Genomic DNA, 19,304 nt, shown 5'->3' with positions numbered 1-19,304 from the left:
CATTCTTCAGAATGAAGGGGGCCAGCACCATCACCCGGCTGCACAAACCTAGACTAGTGCTTCCTCCCCTCTGCATGCTTACCATACCATATCTTCATTCCATTACTGAAAAGGGACAGTACTAGGTAACAACCCCCTGGAGATATCCTCACCTCCATAGGTTCCAGCTCTAAAATAATGTAAACACCTCAGCCTCCATCCTCCTGCCAATGCATCCTCTGCTTACAAAAAAAATAAAAGTATTAAAGCCCCAACGCCAAGTGTCCCAAGGTAGAGCCAATCACCGCTGTGTGTAACCAAGCAACACAGGTTCTGCCCATAACCTCCATACTGCCTCCGTAATGAGCCTACCACCCACATGAAGAAAGATGCTACAACATCAGGCTTTCACACTACAAACTCCTATCACCTCCATCGATCAGACCACACCTATTGGCAGCCTCCCCAGTGTCCCAGATCTTGAGAAAAAATCTCTCTCGCTCTAGTCCCTCTGAACATGCACTTAGAAATAGAAGATGAACCACGACATCTAACACAAGTTCACTTCCCACCTCTACATTTTCCCCACCTCTGCACCCATCCTTCATGATGCTTGACTAAGCCATCGCACAAGCTAGACACACATCTATACATCCTACATTTCGGTGTCGTATACCTCTCCGACCTACACCTAGAGGCACACTTGAACTGCTGCCTCCTCTGCTTTTCTGCCAATGTAAGAGATGTTTACACTTGGACTTGAAGGGGAGCCAACACTGCTGGCTCCTGTGCCGTTACAGTTGTGTGCATAGAAGAGAAGCTTGCAACTCTGTTGCGCACACTACCTTTTTTGTGTTTGAGGGTCCGTGTATGTGTTTAAGTGCAAATGGCTGCTAACAGTGATGTAACTTGCTAGAATAGTTCTCTGTATATACTCCTACCACCTCGTACATCCACATTTTCATCCTTATGCAGAACTTTACGAGCCCTTACCATATACACATGCAGAGGTCCATGTATGTGGTGTTTGTATAGCGCAAACCTAGCTAAAAGCCTGCAGAGTGGTGCCCAGAGTCAAAGGCAAATACTTTTTACACATATTTACATCCACTCTGATGGTGCTTTTTGCTGCAGGTTTCCCAGTAGCCACCGGAGATGGCAAGCTTATCTGCCAGAGAGGCGGGAGTGCTGATCACCACAGCTTTGTAAATGATGCAGTTGGTTTCGATGCTGGTGTGGGCCATAAACAGGAGTCCGTGGAGTTTCATCAGGAAGGGGGTGATATGGTTATATTTCTTCAGGCCAAGATGTGCAGTGGTGGGTTTTTTCTTTTTAACCCCTTCAGTGCCCGCCCCTTTCCCCGCCCAGTGCCGGCCGTTGCATTAGCGGGCGGGGTCTATGACGAGCTGGACTCGTCATGGGCACAGCGCCACCGCGGCCCATGACGAGTCCAGCTCGTCATGGGCACTGAAGGGGTTAAAGAGGTCCGTCTTTCTCGCTTTCCTAAATTAGAGCAGGTTCAGGGTGGTCCTCAAGGAGGGCCAGTGTGGAGACTGGGACGCCATGGAGCAGAGCATTGCCACTATGCAAGCGCGAGAGTGCGAAGACTGAACAGCATTTCGGAATTCTCCTTAACGTTCTTTAGAAGAACGGCATGCTGCCAGACCATCTTTGGTTTCTTGGCAGTGTGTTCCATGATGGGGAGATTTGTCTCCAAGGTGACCCCAAGTGACTTGGTAATGGGTGTAAGCTGTTGTTTGAAGTTGTCAAGGATCATGTCGGTTAACCAAGTTTGGACTAATTCTTGCTTTATGTTCTTAGCAAACAACCGAGATTTTTTCTTTGGGGGTGGTTCTGGGGAAATTACTGGAGCTGTGATATATGTTGAGGTGATGGCTGATAAAGTAATGTATGTGATATGTGGAGGCGGTAGCTGAGAATGTTGAAGGTGCTAGGATGATACTTGAAGTTTCTTGCAAACATGCAGTGTTCAACAATGAAGGATGAAGTTCTCGTGTGCATAAGTGGTAGTCGGACACAAGCATGATTACTATATGAACTCGGGGTGGGTTAGCAGACGGACTACTGAGGGTTGAGTGGCATTTGACCTCATAGCTGATGAGAGAGGTGCTGAGGTAGCTGAACTATGGGGACCGACGATAAATCGAGAGTGAACGCAAGTATAGTCAATATGGCAGCATAAATGTTCTGCGTCTTTTTGACAAATGTATTATTGATACTTGCATGCAGGGCTAGTGGTCCACGTGCGTGCTGTAAGAACTCCACTTGTCATTTGCCTGTGGTTTTTAATAAATAATACATATGATGTTCGGTTGTATGGCAACATTCAGCACAAATTCTAGCAGTAGTATTCTTGATATTTTGTCTTTAGAACACAAGACTCTTCTTACACATCATATTGCGTTTGTGATAAACTCCATCATCTCTGCTTCTTTTCATGTATATGTCCTGTAAAGGCATTTGTTTTGCTCTTCACTAGCTCCCAAGTGGAGCTTTCCCATGCATCATTCAGAAGAATCTCCTTTGATATATCACGTCTGCTAAATGTTTGTGCAAGTGTCTCCCTTCCAAAGCCCTGTGTGTCTAAGTAATCGCCTCTGTAAGACTGCATTGCGTCATATTAGGGGATATGTTTTCTTCTCTGTGATGGGAAAAGCTTGTATTCTCTCGTTTTTATAGAGCGTCACCTAACCAGTCCCATTGTTCCTGCTTTGTTACTGTCATGGTAGCTTGGGTGCTGGGGCAACCTTGGAAACGTTTCTAGAGTCAGAAAAAAATGACACCCAAAGTAGTATGCCTAATTTCTGATCTCAAGTCCCTAGCGCAAAACGAACACTTAACCTTCCCAGGCTTTTGAACATCAGTGACTGCCTTCTACAGCCTAAGCGAAGGAACTGTGGTTTATTCTAAAAAAGCAGCGTTAGTTTCCTGCAAGGAAAGTGCATCAGTCCAAACTACATACATCTTCGGTGGGGCGGGGCTTCACCTATAAGTGCTGGGTCTTTCGATGTTTTGGATATAAGTTATGTTTAAATCTGCTAATTTGTTTTTAACATGCCTATAACAAAATTGTGCCCTTTTACAGTGGGTACATCTTGTCTCCGATTCCTAATCATTGACTATCCTACCAGGAGCCAGACTGGATCTTTAAAACCTTTTGCTCTCCAGTGGCATTATGTGGCGCAATTGCAGCTGCGAATGCACCTTCTCATGAGGTGTTTTTTTTTTCTTAGGGTATTGTCCTAATGGTGCGATTATGGAGCGCAGGGTGCTATGTGTGTCTAGTAAGTTAAAACTATCTCTTGGTAGGTTTAATTAGCAATTAAGAGCCATGTCTCTCAAGAAGATTGTTCAAATCGTTCTTAAATCAGAGGAACCAGATGCAACTAAAGGTACTATGGACCTTTGCTGAAAGGGACCGACACTTGGCCTGGAAAGGAGTGATGCACAGTGATGCACAGCCAATTACATGGTCACCAGTGGGCCGTCTTTTATGGTTGTATCATATGCTTTACCCTTACGTGACCTGACCACTCACATGCTAAACGACCTGATGCTACAGACAAAATACACTTCGAATTAAACTATCCTCCATACCAGATTCAATTCAGTTTCGGGCCATGTTTTTGCTGTCAGTTAGCAGTTGTTCCATCCAGGACAGTACAGCTCCAGTATGTCTAACAGAGCACAGCATCACAGCTCTTCTAGGTCCTAGGCATGATCACAACATTTGGATAAAATGGCAGGGCGGTTTGTCTCTGTCTTGTCCAGATGCCTTCTCTGAGCTGTGCTACAGTGCACCCTTCATCAAAGCAAATAAAATAAACTGTCTCAGCAGGGACAGTTCCTGTCTAGTTTTTGGACCAGTGGCAGGGTGCCACATCTAACCAAACATTGTGCTAGGTTTTCCTCAAAGCAGGCCAGGGGGCAAACACCAAGTGGTAGAGGGAGTGTATTTCTTTTGCTGCAGAACTCCCAGCTCAACACAAGAGAAAGCCCTCAGAGGCTCACAGTGATGTGTTTTGAGCCACACACTTTTCAGAAATCTTAGCAGGGGTAGGTGATTTCTTGGTAGACCTAGGAGCACTTCTGCACAAGTTATCAAGCCAGTTTTATTAATTTCTTTGTTAACAGATAGGCTCCTGAGCAGAACATAAGGTTTAAAGAGAAACAAGACTAATATGCAGTTTCAAAGACACAACCCCTCAGGCTCCTTTATGGACAGATAAACAGCAGTCGCCTTTGCACAAGCAACCACCATCATACTGCATACTGTCTCCAGGCACAGCACATATAGGTACAGTCACAGCATGCCCCAGCCCCCCACACTCCTATGAGGTGAGGGGTAGGAGTCCTGCCTGTTCATATTTTAACAAGAGAGTCTACATACCCCTGTCCCTGAACTACATGTTGCTGCGCTATGTGCTGCCATCAACCATAAGTCTTTCCTCGGTCTGGTAAGGAAACGGCCTTCCTCCGATATAGGTGGTGGTGCTCAATGGATGTACTTTCAGTCTAGTTGAATTGAAACACTCTTCTAAGAGAACAGTAAAGTCAGTGTGGAGCATCTCATTGGGTCTTAAAATGCAAAGCCATTGGGCAGAGAAAATATACAAAATGGAGGCAGGATAGCTCAGATGATACTCTTAACTAGGGACTTTTGTCCAACCATTTAGATAGTGTAGGCTAAGTTCAAGGTTCCATTCTACTCGAGGTATGGGAGTTTTGCAAAAATAAGCAAGCACTTTGCCAAAAGTCAAGAGCTACAGATTCCAACAAAAGTCATTATGAAAAGAATGACATTGTTTTAACTAGCAAGCATAGGGGGCGTGGCCAAGCCAGCAATCAAAATGGCTGCATGGCATTGAAGCTCTGGAACTAGACGCCCTTTTTTGTAGTAGTTTGGGATCTATCTGTCACTATCTCTATCTGTCACTATCCCCAAGCATCTAGCATACCGCTGCGCACTCCCCAGCACCTGAGAAAGATCTGAGATCATGGGGGGTGCCTTTGATGGCGGCGGCGCACCAGCGGACCACTGCGGCCTTCAGAGTCCCATGTGACAGGGGCCGCGGGTGAGCCTGAAGGTGGAGCAGTGGTGTGTGCTGGCGCAGTCAGCACCATGACCCGCATTTAGAAGGGACTTCAGTCACGGTCCTCGGCAGAGGTGGGTCCCAGCGCATTTCATTCAGCCCAATGGCATGGGGATCGGGCCTGGGGTGCGCTGATCCTTAGTGACATAGTCGGTGAGCTATCATTGCAGGCTCCCTCCCCCGACCGTAACTAATTGGGCCTCACCTCCCGATACTTTGGCATCCACCTCCTGGGCCTGTGTGCATAATCTTCATCGGGCCTGCGGGGTCTACTAAACGGGGCACCCACTTGCCTGCATTATTGACGCGACCCCTCCTCTGCATGTGGGCTGATGACCACATCCTTGTGCCTCCTGCTGGAGGGCTATACGTTACCCTGCAGTGGTGTGCGGAGGACTCCCCATAGGTGTGGACCGAGTTTTGCTGCTACCTGCGGTAAGCGAATAAGCCCTTCCTACATGCCGCCATCAGGCATGGCCCACATGATTCCCACCTGCGATGCCCTACTTGATGTACTGTGCCCTGCCGTGGCTGCCTTCTCCTGCCCCTCTCTGTGACCTTGCATCAGAAGAAACATACGGGTACCTATCCTTGAAGAAGGTGACCGCTGTGCCGGCTATCTAACGTCCGTTATTGCAGGGGAGCCCTGAATGAGTGTTGCTGAGAGTGTGGGTGCCGGAGAGTCAATACAGACTGAACCACTCTGCATATTGCCCCATATCTCTATCATGCACTTACTGACTCACACTGTGGCCTCCCTCGTAGCCCACCCAGGGGCTCTACCCTTTCATTGGCCTGGGAGGCAGGACCCACCTGGAGCCCATATCCCATCCATTCAGCTACTCAACAGGCGCGTGAGTTGGAGCTCAGCGACCCCAAGCTAAAGAGACTGCCTTCGATCCTGTCAGGGGAAGAAGTCAATATCACTCCCTCTCTGACACAGAGGAATCTCCTCATACTAATTCTTTTACTATATCTTCTGATGGCACTTCTGTCATTATGGCCGAACTACGTGCCGGGTTCCAGGTAGCTGACACTGGCTTTGACACCTTTAGCAGCTGCCTAGATGTCATGGGGGAAGGCCTAGATCACCATACTACTCGTCCAGATGGGGCAGAGCTTAGAATCTCTTAAATGGAAGACGAGGCTTCCAACACCGCAAAACTCCTGGAAAAGGTAGAACGCCTGCTCAAAAGTACAATGGCAAAAATGAGGCCTCGAAGCAAGATCTAAGTGCAATAATTTATGAATCATAGATGTGGGCGAATCCACCAACATGGGAAGCCTGGACATCTGTGTTGAGAAACTACTTACTCCATCTTAGGCCCTCCATTAACATATATGTGACAATCCCAGCAGTTTGTAGTGGCGTGATCCTAGTGATCGGTCCTAAAGTCATGTAGCTTCCAGTCTAGCGGCCAGGTTCCATCACCCCACACCCTCCGGAACCAAACCACTTACCAGTTGTAAGTTTGTGTCTTGTCGTAGAGATTCCACAAATGCCCTCTATGGGCCCCATATGTCCTTCGGGCGATACGAACTCGACATGATGCTGGCATAAACCTCACTATTTATGTTACAGTATGCCAAGCTACGCAGCCATCCCTGCAGGGTAGGAGCCTTCCTGCGGCCCCACACTAAAGCTATTTCTCTTTTGGCCAGTAACAGTAACAGACCAAGGACGCGAACCATCTGTCTTTCTTGGGGAAATTCACAGTGTATCCTAACAACGCCACTTCCGGCGTGGGGATAAGGGTTAGATTAATCATGGTTCCCTGTACGGAGTGTGTTTGTTCCCAATAGGTCTGCAATCTAGGACATCTCCATGTTAGGTGTGCAAAATCGGCGTGAGGGGCATTGCATTTCGGGCAGTTATGTGGCCTGGAAGGTTCTAACCTGTGTGTTTTGGCCGGAGTACAATAAATGGGACGTAAAACCTTGAAATGTAGCAGCTTGTGTCTGCTGTTGATAGAGACTTCCCGTGTTACCGTGCAGCGTTTGACCCATTGTTCATCAGTAATGTCTCGACCCAGGTCCTCTTCCCATTCTTTGTGTACATTGTCATCGCTTACCGGATGGAGGCCTGCGTACGCTTTGTATAGTTTTGAGATGAGATGTGCACTTGTCTCTCCCTCAATGATCAATGTTAGTAGTCTGAAAGAGTCGGGCTCAATACGGTAGGTGGCTCGCAGGGCTGAACAAATTCGCCCCAATGTGAAATTGTTCATGAAAGGGACGTTCTGGAATCGGGCGTCTTCCGCCACTGAGAAGTAGTTACTGTCTGTATGTCCTTTGGGTCTCTGGGGACACCCTTCGGCAGCACCGTGGCCAGCTTCTCGGGTAATACAAAGTCTTCCTCCGGGCGCAGATACGGGATATGGGCGTCCGGATGGAACCAGGCATATGCGTAGCAGCATTGGGCCACTAAATAGTACAAGTGTAGGTCTGTGACTCCAAACCCACCTCTATCATATGGGAGGGTCAGAACCTGCCAGCGGACCCGCGCCCATTCCCCCCCATACCAGTTTGATGAGATGAGTGCGTAATGTTAAAAAAAAAACGGTTGTGAGGGGTATAGTAATATTGTTAGAAAGGTATAGAAATGTGGGTAGTACCACCATTTTGAGGAGCGCAACCCTGCCTGCCATAGATAGTGGTAAAGGCAGCCATCGTTCCACCTGAGATTGCACCACCCTCTCGAGTGGTGGAATCTCTGACAAGTAAGCCTCCTGAGCCGCGGACTCGTTCCCAACTTTGGTAGTGTATAAGGACTTAAAGTAGTCCAAAATCTCGTACCGAATGTCAGTTGTGGAGGTGAGTGTTTGATTTGTGGAGGTGCGAATTTCAGTAATGTAAGCTTTGCTATACAGGGGACGGAGCATCTGCGCCAAAACCTGGCTGGGGGGTTCTCCCTCGCCATATTGCCTAACCGTCTGGTATTTTCTCAAGTGTAAGACCTCGCGGTCCACCGTCTCCCGGAATTCAACGAGAAGAGCCAAACGTCTTCCCTCCCTTTCTTGGTCTGTGGTGTGGGCTGATGTGCCATCTAGGTCAGCGAGTTTGCACTCTATGCGTGCCAGTGTGTTTCGAAGGTCTTTAAGAACTCCGGAGTGTTTTGTTATGCAGACTCCCCCCGATGTATGCCTTGAAGCCCTCCCACAAGACAGCCCAAGTGTCTACTGATCCTCTATTAATTTAGAAGTATTCGTCGATGGCTTCGCGCACCTCCGCATTAAAAAGGTCATCATGTAGGGCGTGGCTTGGGAAGCACCATTGCCTCTCAAAGCCCTCCGGACGTGGGACCCGTAGATGGAGTTGTACCGGGGCATGATCAGAATACTTTCTTAGCAGCGTCCCCAATGACTGGAACCAGCCGGCAATTCCTGGGGAAACTAGCCAAAAGTCAATCCTGGTCCAAGTGTTGTGTTGACCGGAGTAATGGGTGTATTCCGTGTGTGCGGGGTTGTGTTGGCGCCAGATGTCTAGTAGGGAGCAGTGTTCACATAACTCTCGTAGTGCGCTGCGCGCTCGTGGTTTGGCGTCAGGAGTCGTGGCAGTGCTGTCCAGTCTTGGGTTCAGTAGCAAATTTAAATCCCCCCCCCCCCCAATCAAAAACAGGCTTGGTTCTAACCTAACTAATTGGGCTTGTAGTGTATGGAAAAAGTCTGGTGAGTCCATGTTCGGGCCATAAACACAAACCAGTGCCATGTGGTGTCCCATAAGTGATCCTGTGACTATTACTTATTTGCCCTCTCTATCCCCTATCACTGAGCGGGGCTGAAAGGGTCCCTCTTGTTAATAAGGATGGCCATGCCCCTGGCATAGTTGCTATAGTTAGCGAAATATCTATGTGTCCCCAGCGGGCAGCAAAGCGAGCTTCATCCGATTTTGGAAAATGCGTTTCCTGTAACTATGCAATATCCACATTGTGTCTCAGTAAATAATGAATAATCTGCCTCCGCTTGCGGTTGTCGTTCAGTCCCCTTACATTCCAAGACATTAAGGATAGGCCGGATGAACCATCAACGTTGCCTAACTGGGCCATCCTGGATATTTGTCAAGCATGGCGTAATTGCGTAACAGTGAATAGTGGAGAACTGTGACAGTGACCATTGCTGCGTATAACCAATAACATTGAACCAAAAAATAGTTACCCCCACCCGCCCCCCACCCCACCACACTACTTCAAAAGCAAGGCGGAACCATAACCAAAAGAAGAATTTGAAGTACCAATTGACTTTACAGTTAAGTGAAGAACCCCAAGAAGGGTTCCTCCGTAAATACAAGAACAAGCCCACGGTATATACCATGAGGGGTGGCAACGCCACGTAAGTCGGCCAGCAAACTGAAATATTACAGAAAAATAATGTACATTATCCCCATTCAGTGGCCCATTAATGCAAAAGAGTGCTTCAAAGAGCGTTAGTCCGTAGTGGAGTTAGAAAATAGTTCAGCACTGGCATCTGATCCGCTATGTGGCGGGGACGGGCCTCCACCCACGATATATGCCGATAACATTTAACTGTTAGTATGAGACCTCCTCCCCCTTTCCCCCCCACCCCCCATCATCCGAGAAATAATATGTTATAGGCAATTATCCGGTCTATCTATAAATTAGAATAAATTCAAACTCTTCCCACTTACGGACGCCACTGTCCAGTGTGATGTGGATTATTCTCCTCGCTGGTGTGCGGACTCCGTCAGATATCTCTGTATTATCCTACATAGACAGAAAGAAGAGGTGATGCACCAAAACTATGGCCTGGTAGTTGATAAACTCCCTACTCAGACAGGCAGGTGGATCAAATTGCCACTATCCATTGCAGAGCGTATTGCTATCATCAAGATGGTAGTGCTCCCATGCTTCCTATAGCTGTTCTTAAATATTCGGATTTCACTAACCAACTTCTTCTTTGCTACACTGCGCAGCCTCCTGACTCGGCTCATATGGGCGGGCCGATGTCCTAGAATCAAGTGGGAGACACTGACCTTCCTGTATGACAAGGGTGGTTTTAGTGTGCCAGATCTTCAACTGTATTATTTGGTGTCCCAGTGCCACTTCTCCTATTAGTAGTATCACCAAGACACTATATTTCCCTATCATAAACTAGAGCAAGACCAGGCGGAGCAGCTTCCATTGTCCTTGATTCTACCTCACGGTCTACCGCGTGAACCCTCAGATAGATAGATAGATAGATAGCTATATATATATATATATATATATATATATATATATATATATATATATATATATATATATATATATATATATATATATATATATATATATATTCTCTCTCTCAGCTCTCCTCTGCGCTGTTCAAACTCCGGAGATATCTGGGTACCGATCTACTATACTGTCCAGACTTTTTCCTAATAAATGACCTATGGTTACTGCTGACCCACGAGGTACTCGTACAGCAAGTGTTATCTGTTCACCAGATACGCACCATAGGCAACCTATTCATGACCAATTAGACATGAACATTGCATTCAAGTCCTCAGGGTCCACTTACTACATGGGGAATTTTGTTCACCTTCGCCTCCACAGCACCCTATGCAAAAAACTGCCCACAGACCCCGAGGAACCGGCTGAAATTCCTCCCCTTACTTTTGTGATATCGACCACTGGGAGTACCAGACTAGTTTCCCTCCTTCACCGATCTTGCTTAGCACAAAAGCCAGTGCAAACACTCCAATCCCAGACAGCATGGGGATGTGACTTAGGGTACCCCATACCAGGCAAATCCTGGTACATTATTGCTGCACACACAAAAAACTGGTGTCCGCTAACAGTAGACACAAACTACTCCACTAAAAATATCTACATCGGGCATGCACCACTCCCTAGGCTTTAGCACATTTCGATCGCTCACATTGATGTCCCAAATGTGCAGCTGACAATGCTAACTTTGTACATTTGATTTGGAATAGTACTATTATCCATGCATTCTGGGGGGGCTATATTTGCTTTGCTTTCTACAATGATAGAATTCACTGTTGATTCTGATCCGCTCATGGCACTTCTAGAATATGTTAAGCCATTGAATCTAGGCCTCAAACCATTCACCACCATGGCACTGTTGCTAGCTAAGCAGCGCATAGCCCTCCTGTGGGGCAGCAGCAGGGCCCCACCATGGATGATTGGCTGAAGGACATGACATACTATGATACCACAAGTGAACTGTATGCCTCATTGCAACCACCACCACTGTCTAGGCTTAAAGACATTTGGATGCCACTCCGGCACGTATGCGCTCGTTACCCTTCTCTGTGGTCCTTTTCACTTGCCATGGAGAACCATATACGGGGTTAGTCCCTCCTACTTCCGCCTCCGTTACGTGTGCGTCGAGACCCGACCTGGGCAGAGAGCAAGGGGGAGGGGTCAGCATTGTGAAAGTTGTTGACATGCTTCGGGATGCTGCGAGGCTCTTCACCCCGGGTAAGTCATGTCGACTGGTTTGTTGGGGCGGTTCGGGTAATCGACATGTTATGTCCGGGGGCCTCCTCACAGCTATATAAGACTGTTAAATAAAACTTTTTAAGGGAGAGACCAGACCATTCCTCCCAAGAGGCAGCCATGCCTCTGGTAAAGTGCACCTTGATCCTACCAGGAATTTCACCACCCAGAGCTAGATAAATTGAGGAAATTACCTTCTTCACTCAACGGGACAAGGTAGTGAAAGATGACTTCTCACCCTTCTTCACGGGCCAAAATTAAGAAAAAGGCCATCAGATTGCCTAAACGCTGCTGATCTCAATAGATAGATCCTCAGAGCTCAAACCACATCCAACAGATGCAGAGAAGGGTCAACGCTTCCTGCTGTAGAACTAGTAGAACAATCTCCCACTCACTGAGAAACCTAAAATTGACCTTTGGAAAGAACTTAGGATCAAGCGAAAGAATTACTCTCATTAAAAATTCGCAAATATGAATGGCGACAAATTAGCTTATTTTGTTTCCCCCAAATGCCTTGTCATGGTAATGGCCACCAAAAAGAAAACTATAAAGTAAGGAATTTAAGAGAAACAGACTCCAAGGGCTCAAACGGAGACTCCTATAGGTGAGAAAGGACTTAGGATAGCTCCCTCAGAGGAAAAAGAGAATAGATCTTAGGTCTCCAGAGCTGAAAAACCTTAAAGAGCTTAGAGACCATGAGTTCAATTGAAGGCAAATTGTATGACAAGTCTTAATCGAGAACCATTAGAGCTTGAGAGTAGCAAGAGTAGCAAAACCCTCCTAAAGTAATTGAAAAATCTCAGTACTGGGAGCTGAAACAGGAGACAAAGATCTCTCCTTCCACCATCTATCAAAGAAAGTCCAATGATGCCCATAAGCTGTATTTGTGGAAGCTTGCCTAGAAAGACTGAGAGAATGGAAAGTAGTCAAAGAGAAACCCTTATTCAAGAAACCCTCCTTCTTACTGGAGAGGAAGAGGTGTGGCGCAGCGGCCAGGGCAACTGACGCCGGAACCCGGGGCTCACGGTTCGATCCCCGGTGCCGGCGGCAGATCAGCCCAGCACCATGTGACTCTGGGCAATAGCTTGCTTAATCTTCCCGAGGGCCCCCAGCGCCTTGACACCTTCGGGTAATTGTTTGCGCTTTACAAATAATGGACATTTACATTTACATTTACTCTCCAGACCAATAATTTTTACCTGGCTATAGTCTGCACCTGAAGAACCAGACTGCCTAGGGGAGACAGATCCAGGGGAAGGAGCAATTCCCCCTATAGAGCTAACGAATTGAGAAAAGGGAACCAGGGTCTCGGAACTCACAAAGAAAGCACCAATACCACTTCCACTTGTTCCTGTAGAAAGCAAGCTAGAAAACGCAGAACCAAAGATATTGGAAGGAATGGGTGGAGGAGGTCTGGAGGCCAAGGACTCATGAATGTGTCAATGCCCAGAGCCACTTGAGAGAGGAACCTGGAGAAAAAAGGGGGAACTTGAAGTTTGGAGGCATGGCAGCACCCAACGACTGCTTGTCTGTGAGAACACCTGAGAAGTTAGAACAAACACCTGAGAGGATTGGAATCCCCTACTGAATCCATCTGCCTGACAATTCATCACCCCCTCTATGTGGATAGCTCTCAACCCCAGAAAGTTGGTCTCTGCCCAGGAACCAATGCGGCATATAAGGCTGTTGATGTAAGGGGATCCAGTGTTAAATTGTCAATTGATAAATGACATCACCTCCCTGTTGTTGATGCGGACTACCTCTCAAAGTCTCAGACAAAGTAAGCATGGCATTGCAGACCCCTCTCAGTTCTTTGCAGTTTGATGACCCCAAACTGTCTACTACAGTCCAAAGTCTCTGAGCTGCACGAGTTCCCCTCCCCAACCCAAATTGCTGACATCTGTGGTTAGAATTAAGTGATCCGGATAGTGAAGAGGGGAAACTATCTTCAGAGAAGGAGGATGCAGCCACCAAGAGAGTTCCTGTCTGATCAATGCTGTCACAGAAATCTCTGCATCGTAATCGGCCTGGGCTGGAGTCCAATGTAGAAAGATTGGTCAAACCACTTGACCCAGGTGAAGTCGAGCACGAGGTATGACTTCCAAAGTTGCTGCCTAAAAAGAAGGACCAGGCAGAACTGTAAAAAAACATACCCCCTGTAAGAGAGACTTCCAGTCTTAGAGAACTGTGTTCAAAAGGTATTAACTTTCCATCTGCCCCTGAAGCAATAACAAAACTGCAGAAGCCTTCCAGACTTATAACAGGTACAGAATTAACTGTCTTAGATTGATGCACCTGACCTCTGAAAGGGAGAGAGTGCCCTAGATTGTGCTGAAAACTGCCCCCTATATTTTAGTCTCTGAGAAGGCACCATCAGGGATTTTCCTGAATTGATCAGGAACCCAAACTCCTCTAAAGTTGAAACGGCACTGGCCGTGTCGTCTAGAGCTTTCTAGTGTGAGGGAGCCTGGATGAGCAAATCATCCAGATAAGGATGGATTATGATCCCCAGAGAATGCAAGAGACCCATCACCGGAGCATCTAAAGATCTTGGATCTAAAGATCTAAGGGGAGGTCTTTAGCCCGAATGGGAGTACCTGGAATTGTCAATGTTGGGACCCCACAGAAAATCGGCAGTTCAATTTTTGCCAGAAGATCACTTGGAGGAATCAAAACTATAACCTGCTGTAAGGTGTTTATCATTAAGTATATTGACTGAATAAATTTGTTCAGGAAGCGCTTATCTATGATCATCCAATAATCTCCCAAGCTTTTTTGGACCAGAAACACTCAATAATAACACCTGCAACCCCTCTCCTGAGATAGGACTCTGATTAATGTCTGTTTGAGTACTAGCAAAGCTATACTTTCTTGCAAGGCCACTCTCCTTGACGTCTCTCAAGACCGTATGATCTGAATGAAATGAGGTTCCTGAAACTTCGAGGAAACTTTCAGACTGTAACCATGAGACACAACCTGAAGGGATCAGCTGTCGGAAATCCAAGTCCACCATACATCCAGGAACTGCAACAGATGACTCCCCACAGGAGATCAGGGAAGCTCAGACTGGTTAGGAAGCCTGCTTTGAGCCACCTTTACCACCAGATTGATGGTGGAACTTCCTGGTTGAGAAGATTTACGTTGAAACCTAGAATGAGTCTATTGGAAATCGGTTCTACCTGTGTACTGGTCAGACCGTCTCTTGTTGCTCTCCCCGGACTTCTTCTTGTGACAAAAACTTTGGACACGCTTCTGGCTTTTGAACATTTTTTTAAAGACCAACTCTAATTCATTTCCAAAAAGTTTACTTCCGCCAAAAGGCATACCTAACAAACAGTTCTTTTGAAATTATTCCACCTTCCACCCCTCAAGTGTAGATGGGGCCTTGACGCAACCGAGCTGGCAGAGGCCATTGCAGAAGCACGAAGAGTGTCGAAAATAAAATCGGAAAGCAATTTAGCCGTACCTCCATCCGACTCAACAATTCAGAAAAATCCTCATCTTAATGGACAGCTGAGGAAAGCGCTTGCAAATCCCTGACTAAGGACTGAGAAGCATAAATACCATAAATCTCAGGCTGCAAGGAAAGCATGAGATCAGCATGAGCTCTTTTCAAAGCCGCTTCAACCCTCTTATTCACCGGGTCACTCAAGTTTACATCTTCTGATAGCGGAGACGGTTTCCTAGTAAGGTTGTCAATCAAGGAATCTTAAACTAGGACCTGAGGCAATTTATTGTCAACGTTAGACAAAAGAGATATATATATATATATATACCCTTTACATAAATCGAGGTACGGAGACTCTCTCAGGATCTCTCTATTCATGCTGTAAAAGGGACTGAGTCACAGGAATGCCAGGAAGTCTAGGAACAGAAGGCTGCTGACATTGACTAAACCCCTTGTATTGGCTGTTACATTTACGCCGGAAGCTGAAGGTTGGAAGACAAGTATGAAATAACTGGCTCTAGGTCATCTTTTAGAATATATTTCGCCCTAGAAACAGTACCAGAGGGAAAACCCATGTCCTCCTCATCGCAGTCCGGAGAGGTCCTGGAGGAGACTAATGAAGAAGGTGAAATGGACCAAGCAGAGCCAGTAGAAGATGCAGGACTAAAGGCGGAGAACTTCTTCCCTTATGGCAAATTCTTAACTATTTCTTGGAGACGCACTTCTAAAATATGAGGGGAACGGTGTCTAACCTCTCCCCTCCCCCGCCTCATCACAAACCCCTTGAAGGAGTCTGTCAGGAGAAGTATGACAGCTCTTCTGCGTATACTTACCCATTACAGCCGGGTAAGAGCACATAGCTCTCAAACATACTGAAGAGTTAATAGATGCAGTACGATCCTGAAAGAAAAACTGCCTCTATTGCCTGTGTAAAATCATGAGGAGAGAAAGCTTCAGGCAGAAACACGGCCACCACAATCAAAGATAAAAAGAGAAAGGAGGGAAAGCCTCTTTAACTCTCACCCACCCACAGAGCATAGCACCGAAAGAAAGCTTACAATCTCTAGCAAGGTGAGGCCCATAAATGTGCTTGAAATAATGCTTCCCAAAAAAATATAGATTCACTTGCAAGAGAATCCATACAAAATACTCCAAAAGCAACTTACGGCAACCAAGATCAGGTGCTTTCCGGGTGATACGTTTGTAGCAGCAGGCTCTAATAGCTTTGCGGTGACACAGCAAACGCCTCTATGAGGAGGAAACCTTTGCCTCCTATCTATTGCATTACTACGGCTCCCACACCGCCGCTTTACAAAAAGGGCAGAGAACCCTGTAGCAAAGGTACCAGCCAGGTTGATGTACATATGATCCTTTATTCTCAACTCTGCAAAGGCTGGGAGAAGCAGGGATGCAGAGCCTTCCTTACACCATCTCCAAGGCCTCAGCCATCTCAACCACCTTCCACAGAACCTTATCTAATCCCACACTCTGCATTACCTCACAGATGGCTTACCTCACACATTCTACCACCTGCAAGCAGCAACACCACATATACTTTCTCTTTGTACACAAAAGTAAATACAACTTTAACTGAAATATTTAAATTAAAACACCTGAATTCTTAATCTAAATCACTTGGCTTATAGCAAGAAATGTAGGATGAGAGATCAGAAATGTTCTGTGTGCATTTTAATAGTACATTATGCAAGGTCATGCGGAAGGAGGGATGGGGAGGGGAAAAGGTCCAGTGTCTGTGTGATTTCCAGAAAGAGTCCATGTCGGATGAGGATCAGTCTGGGGGGTGAATGTATCCTAATGGTGAGGGATGCTATTTTAGATATAACAATGTGTTCCAGGAGTAAACCAAAGTGTGAGGTGGTGGTGGCAGGTATTCCTGTGATCGTAGTGGCAGATTTGAGGTCACCTTATTACCATCATTAATCAAGAATTGTGGAGAGGTAAGTTTGAAAGGATGATTGGGAAGGACTTAACAAATCAGACCCGAAAGCTTTACATGGGAGGCTATACCCATGGTGGAGTATAGGGAGTGTATTTCAAGTTTAAAGGTCGTTCTGCTAATGGAAAACCTGTATGGTGGAACATGGCCTGTGTGTATCCCACCCTTGTCGCCAATTTGTAGTAAAGATACCAGCCAGGTTGATGTGCAAGTGATCCTTTATTCTCAACTCTGCAAAGGCTGGGATCAGTCGGGACGCTGCACCTTCCTTACTTCAGCTCCAAGTCCCCAGCCGTCCCAACTGCCTTCCACCGAACCTTTTCCTACCCCACAGATGGCTTATCTCACTCATTCTACTGCCTGCAAGCAGCAACACCACAAACCATTCAAAAACACTCAGCGCCTAAGCAGCTGCACTGACCTGAGAAAAACACTCCTCTGACTGAAAGCTGATTAAAAGCGCGGCAACCAGGCAGTCGCCTCCAAGATCCATCACGGTATAAACACAGAGACGTGGCACAAGAGGAGCCACTTCCTAAAACTAGGGCACCCTCACAGCTTCTAGAAAAAAAAATAAACAAAGCTAGTCGCTCCTCACAAATAAACAAATAAACCAAAGCAACTACAATAGAGCCCCAGCAGCTAATTTGAAACAAATTTGCAACCGTCCGCAGCCCTACAGTAGTATGGGCACACACAAAGAAAAGAAGCATTTGCACTGCACTAGGTCTTGCATTAGTGAGAGTTAGAGCTATTGGCATTGTAAATGATAATGCCATTTACCTATGTGTTTTGTTTTGGAGTGTAGTGGATGTATGTAGTGTGGAGTGGAATTATGCGGGTTGTATTGGAATTGTTAGTTGTGAAGTGTTGTGTTGTGTAGTGTATTTGTGTAGTGCAGTTATGTGGCATGGTGAATAGATAGTGGTGAAAACTGCAGAGAATAGACAGAAGGGAAGAATAAGTGGGATAGGTAGTTTGTGTAGGAAGCGGTTATTGAACTTGAGACAGAGGAGCATAAATAGTGTATGAGAAAGAAAGTAGAGCAGGGAGAGCAGGCCATGGACTCATAGAGATGGAGGCTTTGTGCACACAGAAACCACCCTAAGAAGGGTAGGAGAGCGTGGGATTGAGGGACGGAAACTTTGAAAAGTTATGGGATAGAAACTATGCTTGAAGACCTGATGTTAACCACATGAGAGGGGTAGGAATAGTGCGTGAGAGAGCGAGAGAGATGGGTGCGAAAGAGTACAATAGAGAGAAAGATACAGGGGCAAGTGGAAGGGGCACCTAGAGGGGGAGGCGAGAGTTGGACTAGTGCACAGCGTGAGGAGGTAGAGGAAGGTAGCATGTGTGAATAGGCAGTATAGAGAAAAGACAGGTAGCTGTGAGGGAGGAATGAGACTGCAGTGGTATTGCAAGATGAGAGTGGATAATAGGATTGTGAGAGAGATGAGAGGGGAAGTGGGTATGTGGTGGAGAGATGCCAGTGTCTACTTGGGACATACGCACGTGGAGCACTAACAACAAGCATTGGCATAGCCAATAGGTCTCGCTATGAAAGCAACTGAAAAATGCATATTTATTAGAATTTCTTAAATAATATACGGAGCACTAATTCAACATATAGCAGAGTTCTCCCTGGCTGCTTTTAAATAATATGTCTTCCCATCTTTTAAAACATTGGAACATATTATATTGTCTTTGGAAATAAGTAATCTGAGTCTGCTGCAGATGGATTCAGGCTTGGGAAAGAAAACTTCATTGCTTTATTAGAAAATCGGCAGTGGGTCTGCCTGACGGAGGGCATTTTTTCTATGAACCGAGTGTTTTTTTTTCTTAAATCAGCACTTCCATGCGGAATGCAAATTAATTTGCTTGGCGATGCTATATTGACTAGCATCTTATTCTAGAATGTTTTTTTACAACCAAACCATTGGGTTTCTGCAAATGTTGTTTTGTGAAGTATGAATGCTTCAAAGTGAGTCTCGGATTTACTGGGCACATCGTGGAAGTAATGAAAAAGGGACATGAACTGGGGAATCTTCCTGCCAGACATATGCGCTGTATTTGTACTACCCACATGATAACTGCTATGGGCGACACAATCGACAACGTGACACAACCATAACACTAATCTAAAGTCCTGACCCTACTCAAGGCTACTCGTGACCAAAGAAACTTGGCTTGAAGTCTAAATCTGGCCCCCTCCGTCAAACATGGTTTACGACTATTGAGAGGTTAAATCACAAAGGAGCTCAAAGCTGTCATGATGTTTAAGATACAGATGTGTATCAATTTGATACCATCAAACACCTACTGCTGAAATATCACAATACATTAACT

At 46.2% G+C, this 19,304-nt stretch overlaps 1 protein-coding gene across 2 annotated transcripts in view; it reads left to right on the top strand.

Moving 5' to 3' along the window:
- The window catches only part of WDR11 (WD repeat domain 11), a 671,833-nt gene that overhangs the window by 450,678 nt on the left and 201,851 nt on the right, over positions 1–19,304 (top strand). The window lies entirely within an intron of this gene.

The sequence above is a fragment of the Triturus cristatus genome, chromosome 1_2, assembly GCF_964204655.1.
Source record: "Triturus cristatus chromosome 1_2, aTriCri1.1, whole genome shotgun sequence".
NCBI lineage: Eukaryota > Metazoa > Chordata > Amphibia > Caudata > Salamandridae > Triturus > Triturus cristatus.
This window is presented reverse-complemented; position numbering and strand designations above follow the sequence as displayed.